The sequence below is a fragment of the Dromiciops gliroides genome, chromosome 1 (assembly GCF_019393635.1).
Source record: "Dromiciops gliroides isolate mDroGli1 chromosome 1, mDroGli1.pri, whole genome shotgun sequence".
NCBI classification, from domain to species: Eukaryota; Metazoa; Chordata; class Mammalia; order Microbiotheria; family Microbiotheriidae; genus Dromiciops; species Dromiciops gliroides.
The window spans coordinates 320,122,863-320,135,271 of NC_057861.1; positions in this window are offsets into that span (position 1 = coordinate 320,122,863).

Here is a 12,409-nt window from a genome sequence, read left to right on the forward strand (position 1 = left end):
TCTACCCATGAAGCATCGTAAAGCAGCACTAAGTGACCTGCAATAACAGCAGCTCTTGAGAAAACCAATGGACAGCTCCACTTTTCATGTCAATCATTTCAGCCTTTTTCCCCTACTAACGTTTTACTTGTGTATCTGCCAAAGGACAATTAGGCAATTTAACCTTCGTCATCTCTGCCCCACCTGGTCTCTGGAGATCCAGTAAGTGAGAGATCTAGGGATAAAACCTAGGTCTTCTCACTTTCAGCCTAGGACACATTGCCCTGTACCAACCACCCTGCCTCCTCTACAAATGCCATTTTCCTAATTCTAGGATACCTACTTTTTATCTTCCCCTACCATTCAACAAAACAACTAGAAATACAATGAAGCAGATTCCTTGGGACTAATGGATTTGACATGACTTCTTTTTTCTTTTCAAAATCAGTACATAATGCATGTTGGTAGGCTTAACATTCACTTAAGGCCCAGGAAAATACTGTCTCTGTGATCCTGGGCAAGTCACTTCCATTTTGCAAGCTTGAATGTCCTCATCTGTGAAATGAAGAGATTGGATTAAATTATCTCTAAGGTCCCTTCCAGTTCTAAAATCCTCTGAACCTAACAATCTACAAAGTGCAGAGATAGGAGTAGAAAGTCCATCCTGCTCCACCCAACAACCCTATCACAGGAAGGAAAGAAAAGTGGTCAGGGCAGCTCCAGTGTCTATCAGAATCACAGACCTTAGCTTTGAATTCCATCTCTGTTTGGAATCCAGCTGAAATCCCACTCCCAGATGCATTCCATAGCTCAGCTTGTTTAGCTGTAGCATGCCTGGGTCCCAGAACAATTTAGTCAAGGAAGAACCTGCTTAAAAGACTCCTCTCCAAAACCAGACTTCTGATATGTCCACCCTAAATACTTCTGTGATTCAGTGGGAAAAGAAAAATTACAGAAACCAGTCATGCAGACTTAAAAGGGGGAAAATATATCAGATGACGGAATTGTTCACTTTTTAACAAGTTGCCTTGGCATCAGGTAGACACAGCCTTCAAAATCCATACAGCAACATCTGTCCCTCAATCAAAGCATCATCCAGTGTTTATCAAGCACAATAGAATTGTGCTAGACAAAAAGGGAGATGGGAGAGGAAAGACAAAAGAGACCCCTGCCCTAGAAGAACTTACTATCTAGCTGGGGAGACAGACTAGAAATATAGGCATGAAATAATGAAAAAAGAGTACAAACTAGTCTATGATCAAGAGCCAGGTAATGGGTCACAGAAACTATGGTCAAGGAGATCATAGGAGGGAGAGAGGGGCAGCTAGGTAGTGCAGTGGATAAAACATGGGCCCTGGATTCAGGAGGACCTGAGTTCAAATCTGGCCTCAGACACTTGACACTTACTAGCTGTGTGACCCTGGGCAAATCACTTAACCCTCATTGCCCTGAAAAAAAAAAAAGGAGGGTGAGAGATCACTGTGGGGTAGTGATTAGAAGAAGCTTCTGGGAGGAAGTGAGGCAAACTTAGTGGTATAAGAGCAGAATTTGGATTGGAAGGAGTGTGAGAATGGGGTGGGAGGAGGTAGAGGATATCAGCCCCCAAAAAATGTCAAACAGACTATGATAAAGAAGTATTCCATAGTGTACTTCATGTTAATATAGACCAGTGGAATCAAACTTAATTATAAATGAAAGCCACTAAACTGTAGATAGGGCAGCTAAGTGGTGCAATTTATAGAGTTCCAGGTTGGAATCAGGAAAACCTGAGTTCAAATCTGGCCTCAGACACTTACTAGTGGTGTGACCTTGGGCAAGTTACTTCACCCTATTTGCCTCAGTTTCCTTACCTGTAAAATGAGCTGAAGAAAGAAATGGCAAACCACTCCAGTATCTTTGCCAAGAAAACCCCAAATGGGGTCACGAAGAGTCAGATATGACTAATAACAACAACAACAGCAAACTGTATATAAGGATCTCTGTGAGTTACTTAATGAATTAGATGTGTGGTATACATATATATGATAAAAAAATTTGCATTAATACATCAGCCCATTAAAATCAGATAGGCACAGGGGCAGCTAGGTGGCGCAGTGGATAGAGTACCAGCCCTGGATTCAGAAGGTCCTCAGTTCAAGTCTGGCCTCAGACACTTGACACTTACTAGCTGTGTGCCCCTAGGCGAGTCACTTAACCCCAATTACCTCGCACAAAAAAAAAAAAGAAAAAGAAAAAGAAAAAAAAATCAGATAGACACTACATTTTAATCTTGTTCAAGGCACATGTAGTTTCACAGGCCATGAATTTGATATCTCTGGACTAGACCATTAAGCAAACACCACCTTCTGCTTGAAGCCTTTCCTGGTCCCCCCACCTTCTATGGTACCCCATGCCAAAACTACCCTGCATTCATTTCACACGTGTATACAGATTGTCTCTCCCCCCTACACCAACCCCATTAGAATGTAAGCTCCTTGAGGGCAAAGACAAAGACTATTTCACTTTTTTAAAAAACTCCAGCATCTTAAACAGTTCCTTAAAATAATAAGTACTCAGTAAATGCTTGTTGGATCTAGTTGTTCAGCCAGTTAGGAATCCACTCAACTATACCATCATGCAGTGCACAGATTTCTATCTTGCCCATGAGAACACTACTAGCAACTTTGTCTGAAATGCAGATCCACTACATCTACAGCATTTTCTTGATCTACCAATCTAGTGACCAGTCTGCATAGTTACAATGTGGCTGAGCTTTGAAAGTCATCTGTATGGATGTGACAATTTTCTTAAGAGAGGATAAGATCTCAAAAGAGATGGGGAAGAGGACTCAGAGAACCCTGGGAGTAGTTACATTTAGCATGAATAGGAGGAGCAATCAGAGAGGCAGGAGGAAGGTAAAGAGAGAGTTACCTCAGCATAGAAGCTAGAGGAAAGAGAACCAAGTAGATAGTGCCAAATGCTACACAGAGGTAAAGAATTATGAGCAGTAATAATAGGCTATTGAATTTGGCAACTCTAAGACCATTTGTATCCTTTGAAAGAGCAGGTTTGGTGGGGGAGGGGGGAGGAGGGAACAAGTATTTATTAAACACCTACTATATGCCAGGCACTATGCTAAGCAGTTTGAGACCTTGGGAGGTAAGTGCTATTATCTATTATCTCCATTTTACAGTTGAGGAAACTAAAGATAGAAGTTAAGTGACTTGACTAGAATTATATAACTAGGGGGCAGCTAGGTGGCGCAGTGGATAGAGCACCGACCCTGGAGTCAGGAGTACCTGAGTTCAAATCCAGCCTCAGATATGTGACACTTACTAGCTGTGTGACCCTGGGCAAGTCACTTAACCCTCATTGCCCCACAAAAAAATAAAATAAAAAAAAAAGAATTATATAACTAGAAAGTATCTGAGGCCAAATCTGAACTCAGGTCCTCCTGACTCCAGACCCAGTTTACCACCTAGTAGGGATAAAAGACATATGGCAAAGGATTGAGGAGTGAGTTTGGTGAAAAACTCGAGGCAATGAATGCAGACTACTCTTTAAATAAGTCTAACAATAAAGAGATGGCCCAAATCCAACAGCTACTGCCTCTTTCTATATACCTTCTCCTCCCTCTGCTTCCTAAATATACCTTTCCTCTCTCTCTCTCTCTCTCTCTCTCTCTCTCTCTCTCTCTCTCTCTCTCTCTCTCTCTCTCTCTCTCTGTGTGTGTGTGTGTGTGTATGTGTGTCTGTGTCTGTGTCTCTCTGTCTCTGTCTCTCTCACTCTTGCTCTCTTTCTGTATGTCTCTCTGTGTCTTTTTGTCTCCCTTTTCTTCTCTCTGTCTCTCTCTGTCTGTCTCCGTCTCTCTCTCCTGGTTCTTCTTCCTCAATAGCAGCTCTTCTTCAACCTCCTTATCCTTTTCCCATATCCTTAAGGCAGGAGTTCCCTTGACTGATGACTAACCTTGAGATCTCTAACCTTGATCTCTGGCTCTAAGACCCTGGCTACCTTTGGGACATGTCTACCTGTACTTCCCACCAGTCCCTACAATTGGATATATCCAAAACTTGACTTATTCTAATTTCCCCAACACTTGTGTGACTCTTTCTGTCAATGGTACCACCATTCACAGAATTTCACATGTTTTCAGCCACTGACTCTGATCCCTCTTTTGCCTCCTTCACCACTAGCTCCTTCTCTGCAAGATCACCCTTTGTTTACACCACATATATCTCATATGCACATAGTTCTTTGCATGTTGTCTCCTCTATTAGAAAGTGCACTCCTTAAGAACAAGAACCACATTTTTGCTTTTCTTTGTATCCTTGACACTTAATACAATGCCTGACACATAATAAGTGATTAATTAATGCTTATTGAATCTTACTTCCCTCAGCTCAAAAATCTTAAGTGGTAATTCCTTATCAAGTTCAGTTGAAACTCCTTTGATTGGCAAGGTACACCACAAGCAGATAGCACCCTACCTCTCTAGCTTAAATTCATACTACTCTCTTTGCCCCCATATCCACCCCACCCCCAGTAGAAATGACACCAATTGCCAAGCACAAATTACATGTCCTTCCTAGGTAAGTCTGAGCCTGGATTTGGGGCCTGTTTTTCGATTTGTGGGGTTTTTATCCAATCCTAAGTGACCAAACGTTGACATTGAGATGGACAAATCCAGGCTTGAAGGTGACCTTGTAATTTTGATAAGTCCAGAGGTTCTGAATCCATTGAGTAGAGGTGACTGGTGACAAGGAAAATTTCTGTACTAACAAAAACTTCCTATACCAGGAGGAGGCTAAGCCCTGGTCTGGCTGGCCAGTAGTTGTGGATTTTGAGGCAGCTGTGCAGAACCAAGATGTAAATTTAACAGTGCTTATTTAGCAGCCCCAAAGACTTTTTGTTCTGATGAGGTTTATATATCAACTTCCCAGGAGAATATAACTATGGTTATAAGTTAAGTTACTGAATTATATTTTAAGTTTTTCTATCAATGTACATTTGTGAGTGTTGTGTGTTAAGCATTTCTTTTATAGGAAATAAATATCTATCCCATACCTGATTCATATTATACACGAGTGCTTTTCTAGTGCCTGCTTTAGGGAGATCATAGGACATGAGCCAAAACTCAAGATTTAACTAAGTTGCCTTCATGTCCTGGGATAGAATGTAACAAGTTAAAGTGTGTATTTAAAAAAAAAAAAGAGCCTGCCTCTTCTCATACAGGACTGAATCTACTCTGGACTAAGTGTGTGAGTATAATACAGGGGCCCATTAGTGGAAAAGGGTTAGGTAAAGTGTCCTTCCATTGTCCCTCCAGCAGTGGGTATTTAATGTCTGGGATGTTCTCTCCTCCCTCTTTAAATTCCTATTCATTTTTTAAAACATCTCAAATCAGGGGGCAGCTAGATGGCGTAGTGGATAGAGAACTGGCCCTGGATTCAGGAGGACCTGGGTTCAAATCCGGCCTCAGACACTTAACACTTACTAGCTATGTGACCCTGGGCAAGTCACTTAACCCCAACTGCCTCACCAAAAAAAAGAAAAAGAAAGAAAAAGAAAAAAAAAAACATCTCAAATCCTACCTCCCTTAGGAAGCCATCCCAGTTGGTAATGACACAGGATTCTGTTTGTACCTTTCTTACAAATTGATCATCTAATGTTGGGCATTACAGTTATTTGTGTATGTACCAAACCTCCACATCAAATGTAAGATTAACTCCAATGAGGAAAGGGCCTGAATATTAGCCAAACCTACCTCCCTGAAGACCTAAGATTCATAAAGTAGTAGTACAGTAATCTGTAAACAGCTGTCCCCTAAAAGGTACTCTTGAATCTAATTTAATTGAACAAGTGGCTAAAGGGATGGCAGGGTGGTGAGATATGTTTGGCTTTTGGTTTGGGTTTTTGCCTTTTATCTTTGGTTTCTTGGTGTGTTTCTTTTAGAATGAGAGTTGGAGCCTTTTTTAGGCAGAGGAAAAGAATCCAGTGAAGAAAGGGAGCTTAGAGATACAAAGAGAGAAGGCAGAGATGACCGGAGCAAGGTCCTAGTGAAAATCATGGTCTCAAAGGGTAAAGCCTAGTCAAGGAAAAGGACAACTTCCTTCTCTGAAGTAAGAGGAAAGGAGAGTAGGGTTAGGTGAAGATACTAAGAAATGTCAAGGCACACAACAAGGGAATTCTGGGATGTCATGATGGATGACTTCAGTGTTCTTTCTAAAGTAGAATACTAAATTATCCACTGGGGTGAGGGGAAGAAGAGTTGGCAGGCCTACGTGTGGGGCTTGGAAAGGTAGAAAGATGGATCTGTAAAGTGGGGCTGGATTATGGATAGCCCGGGTGCCAGTCAGAGAGATTTCAACTTTACTCTGTGGGGAAGGGTACTCTAGGAGATAGCATTGTTTCTCTACCCTGCACAGAAGAAACTAAGTTAGATTAGTGTAATGTACTGGACCTGGAACTTCATTATTATAGGAACCACCATCTTGCTTGTCTTAGGGAGTGACCTAGAGCATCAATGTCAAACTTAAATAGAACTAGGACCTCTACAGCTACATAGGGATTCCTGAGGGCTTCACATTGACTTTTTTAAAAAGGATGTCTTGATCTATGTTTTATTGTATTTTTATTTTGTAAAATATTTCCCAGGTCCATTTTAATCTGGTTCTTCCACACTCAAGAGTATTGTTCCAGCTGGTCCTGTGTTTGACACCTCTGGCCTAGAACATCGAGAGGGCATGTGACTTGCGCAGGGTAATACAGCCAAGAGGTGCCACAAAAGAAGGACTTGAATCCAGGTTTTTCTGGCTATGAAGTCAGCTCTCTGTCTATAATACCTTGCTGTCTTTCTCAAACTCTGGGTGTCCATGAAACCAAGTTACAGTGATCACAAATTAAGGGTAGTTTTGAAGGAGAACAGAAAGGGAAATGACATCGCAAAAAAGATTTTTCAACTCGGATCAAGAGGATCTAAAACAAAGTCAGTAGAACCAGGAAAGCAATATACATAATGACTTTACCAAAATAGAAACTAGATGGTTTGTAATTATTGCTAAGCTTGGCACAGAAGAAGATATGACCCAGTACCTTCCCCTCTTTGCAGAAGGCAGGGTGGGGTTTGGGTGAGGAACATTGCATATGCTGTCAGACTAGGTTGAAAGGATGGTTAGTTTGGCTAAACAGCTTGGTTTCTTTCTCCCTTTCTTCCTTTCTTATCTTTTGTTATAAGAGCCATTCTCTGGGTGGAGGAGGAAAAGAGATGTTGGGAAATGAAGGTGACAAAAACAAAAGATATCAATAAAAACTTACAAAAAATAAATTTTTAAAGACAAGGGCAGTTAGAGAGGATGACAGTCACCTCAGTTTAGCTGGCAGGGGAGGGACACTGTACGGGCTCATTATATGTATAAGAGTGTAAGATTCATTTTAGCCTCAGTTCAGAGACTACTTTCTTTCCCAGCTGCCTCTCTGAATCCCTGCCCAGCCTCCAGCTACATCCTTCCCCACAACAAGGGCCCTAAAAAATGATGGAAGGGATTGTTTTAAAATCTGTACCCTTAGGGAGACTATGCCCTAGATAATAGGGAGTTTTGTCAGTTTTCAATGTTTTAGATTGTAAGTTCCCTGAGGGCAGGAACTATGTCCTTTTCTACCCATCTTTATATCTCCAGCATCTAACATGGTACCTTCTTAACAAATGCTTATTGATTTTTGGCAAGTAATATGATCAACAATAGTGTTCGGGAAAGATTCATCTAGCAGTATTGTGCAGAATGTATTAGTGGGCATGTGGGGGAAGGGAACAGAGGGAGGAAGAATGTTGAAGGGTACAGAGCTGGAAAATGCCTATAAAGTTCAATCAGGTCTTTTTCCTAAGTCTGGTAGGGTCCCAGAGTGGACCCTTCTAATCCAACTAGAATCGATGTTTTCCTTTAATTCAACAACTGATTTTTGCCAAACAGTTATGACCCCATTGTGGAACGACCTACTTTCTGGTGTTTCATTAGCCTGAAGTGACCTCTGCATGTTTGGTGACTCATCAGTTGTAAATTGTGTGTATGAGGAGTGGGAGAGGAGTGAAGGAGCTGTGATGTCAACAATAATAATAATTTCTCCCTTTTATTCATCAATTTTCATTTTCTAACTTGTTTTTTTAACACCCATTATCTCAACTGACCCTCAACCAATGCTGTGAGAGAGGAAGAGCATGCAGCATCCCCATTTTATGAATGAAGAAACTCAGGCTCAGACAGGTTTAAACATAGCCCACGATCACACAGCTAGGGAGGTAGCAGAAGCAGGCTAAGAACCCTAGTATCCCAACTCTCATTTCTCTTCTCACCATGCCGTTCTAGATGCCAGAGCTGACATATCTTCAAGGAAAACGGTCTTTCTTTTTCTTTTTGTCCCCATCCAGAGTGGTCTGATTGCAGAGTAGGTCGAGCTGTTTATCCAGTAACTCGTCTTTCTGCTCTGGGAGGTCTGGCTTTGACTTCTGGATCTAACACTGCCTTAGTTCCGAGTGACATCACTAAGCATCAGAAGCAAAGTCATCTGTGCTAGTAGACACGGAATCATCAAGAGCTATAAAGGACTTTAAAAGAGCATCTAGATCAGCCCCCTCATTTTGCAGACAAGGAGAATGCGGCTAAGTCATTTGCCCTAAACCACCCTGCGTCTGACTGGCAACTGGGAACACTGACAAAACAGGCTCTTTTCCTCTTGGAAAAAGAATCATTCATTATTCTTCTCAGTGGGCAGCTAAGTGGTGCAGTGGATAGAGTATAAGGCCTGGAGTCAGGAAGACTCACCCTCCCAAGTTCAAATCTGGCCTCAGACACTTACTATCTGGGTGTCATTTAACCTTGTTTGCCTTATTTTCCTCATCTGTAAAATGTGTTGGGGAAGGAAATGGCAAACCACTCCAGTATCTTTGTCAAGAAACCCCCAAATGGTGTCATGAAGAGTTGAGCAAGAGTGAACAAGAACAACAAACCTTTCTCAGTCTCTGCTACCTTATTGTTGCTTCTTCACACGCCTTCTTTTTTTGTTTTGTTTTGTTTTATTTGTTTTGTGTGGGGCAATGGGGGTTAAGTGACTTGCCCAAGGTCACACAGCTAGTAAGCGTCAAGTGTCTGAGGCTGGATTTGAACTCAGGTCCTCCTGAATCCAGGGCCAGTGCTTTATCCACTGCACCACCTAGCTGCCCCTCACATGTCTTCTTTATTGCATTTTAGGAAACTTTATGTATGTCCACCATACAAAACATGTGATAAGTCTGAGGATTTTTTGAGATCAGGTCCCATATATTTGGGCAGCTTTCAAAAGTGATCATGGGGCAGCTAGGTGGCACAGTGAATAAAGCATCAGCCCTGGATTCAGGAGGACCTGAGTTCAGATCCAGCCTCAGACACTTGACACTTACTTACTAGCTGTGTGACCCTGGACAAGTCACTCAACCCTCATTGCCCTGCCAAAAAAAAAAAGTGATCATCTTCCTCAGGGAACAAGATTGCCAGAGATATCAGTTGGCCCAAGGATGATGCTCAGGAATGGGAAGACACCAAAAAAAAAAAAAGTTCAAAAAAGTTCAGAACCAAAAGCAGGCTACAGGCTTAAAAGGAAGTCAACAAGGCCCAAAGAAAAACAGTATTTGGTAGGGAAGAAATAAACATTTATTAATCATCTACTCTGTGCCAGGCATTGTAAGAAGCACTTTACAAAGATTATCTCACAATGACCCTGCACAAGTCAGAGGCTATTATTATCATCAAGGTTTTATAATTGAGGAAACTGAGGCAGACAGAAGTTAAGTGATGTGCCCAGTCTCAGATCTGAACTCAGGTCTTCCTGATTCTACCACTGTGCCATTTAGCTGTGCTTTGGTCAAGAAAACATTTGAGTTAAAGACAGAAAGGTGAGCTTCACTGTTGATCCTTTATTAGACTGTGAGCTCTTTGACATTAGGAGATTTTTTTGCCTTTCTTTGTACCCTCAGCACTTAGCACAGTGCTGGTACGTAAAAAGTATTTGATAACTGCTAGTTGATTTGACTAGACTTGCAGACTTCTCTGCAACTGTTTCATCTTGCCACTTAACCCTCAGTATTGATATCAAGGCAAGTGTAACACCCCAAACGATGATGGGTTGATGTGTCCGTTAGATGTGCCAGACTGGTAGTTGAAATTGAACTGGAACATTCTATCAACTACCTGGCTAAAGAAGGAGTTTAGAAAGGCTTGGGCCTAGGGTTTTATCCTGAGAGACCCTAAGACCTGGAGAGAAATAAGTTTTCTCTTTCTAGCTATAACCTGGCTGAGGAATTAACCAAGGTGGTGGAGAATACAGTCTCATCAAGACTGGGATGGGCTTTATCATTGTTGTTCAGTCATTTCAGTTGCATCCAACTCTTTGTGATCCCTTTTGGGGTTTTCTTGGTAAAGATTCAGGAATGTTTTGCCATTTCCTTCTGCAGCTCATTTTACATATGAAGAACTGAGACAGAGTTCAATGACTTGCTCAGGAGCCAGCAAGTATCTGAGACTGGATCTGAACTCGAGTCTTCCTGATTACAGGCTCAACACTCTATCCATTGTGATACCTAGCTGCCTCTGGGCTTTATCATAAGCCATAAATATAGTTAATATCTATCTACTATGGCTTAGAAATAGCCATTTTTAAAAATTGTTGTTTGATTTGTATAAACAAATTTTAATGGTTTAGAGTCACAAGTCTGGGAGTCCTAAAGCTTTTGGTTCTAGATGCTTATGCTTCTCCCTGATCTCTGGGAGGGGCCTAAAGTGTTCCTGTATCTTCAGCATGCTAGCATTTAATATAGTTGGTTCAGAAGGCCAACCTCAAAGTCAGGAAGATCTAGGTTGAAGTTTGGCTGTGAGACTGAAACTGGCTGCGAAACCTCAGACTGGTCATTTCAACCACTCAGTGCCCCAGCCGAACTCTCTAAGACACAGGTTCTTAATTTTTTGGTATGCTATGGACCCCTTGGGCAGCATGGGAAAGTCCATAGACCCTTTCTCAGAATAATATTTTTAAGTATATAAAATAAAACAGAAAAGCAAAGGGTTAATGAAAATAAGTATATTATTTTTTACCATCTAAGTTCATGTTCCTCCTGAAATATAGTCACAGACTTCTTTGGGGTGAGGGGGGTACACGGAAGCCAAGTTAAGAAACCCTGCACTAGGATGCTATCAGAAAGCCCTAGAAGGACCTGCATGAGCTGATGCAAAGTGGAATGTACTGTATACAAAATAACAGCAATGATCTGCTGTGAAGGACTTGGTTATTTTCAGCAATGCAATTATCCAAGACAACTCTAAAGGTCCTATGAAAAATGCAATCCATCTCCAGAGAACCGATGCTGTCTGAATATAGATTGAAGTATAATTTTTTTTGTTAATTCCTTTATCTGAAGTTTTGCTTTGGTCTGTTTTCTTTCACAACCTGGCTTAATGTGGAAACGTTTTGCATGACTGCTCAAGTATAGTTTATATTGAATTGCTTGAGTTCTTGGGGAGGGGCGGAGGGAGGAAGAGAATTTGAAACACAAAGTTTTTTAAAAATTGATGTCAAGGGGCGACTAGGTGGTGCAGTGGATAGAGCACCGGCCCTGGAGTCAGGAGGACCTGAGTTCAAATCCAGCCTCAGACACTTAACACTTACTAGCTGTGTGACCCTGGACAAGTCACTTAACCCCAATTGCCTCACTAAAAAAAAAAAATTGATGTCAAGGGGGCAGCTAGGTGGCACAGCACTGGCCCTGGATTCAGGAGGACCTGAGTTCAAATCCGGCCACAGACACTTGACACTTACTAGCTGTGTGACCCTAGGCAAATTAGTTAATCCCCATTGCCCCACCAAAAAATAAATAAATAAATATTTTTTAAAAAAATTTTTTAATTGATGTCAAAATTTGTATTTTACATGTAATTTGGGAAGGTAAAAAAATTCTAAGATAAGTAATGATTAATAATATTAATATTTACCATTATTTTAAATTGATAATAATAATTAATTCTAACATTCTGAATATTTTTTTTAAAACAAGCCCTGCTCTAAAACTATAAATTACAGACCAGTTACTGATATGCATGGAAGGAGGAAGTCCCCCACTAGTGGTTTCCTATAATGTTGAAATAACAGATCTGAACCCCATTCCCACAAATATGTTGGATTTTGCTAACCAGAGTTGGACAACGTTTATTTTCTGGGTGCTCAGTAAATTGGTGAATGGTTGGATTCACTGGGTGGCAGTTACTAAGGTTAGAGCTATAATGCCTTGGAAGAAATAATAACACAGAATGCCTTTGGAATTTTCCTAGAAGTTTAGTCAGAAAGAAGCCCCTGCCCAGCCCCATGGAACCTTAAGATGGGTGAGTCAAGAGATATAAAACAAGGGCGGAGCCAAGATGGCGGAGAGGAAGCA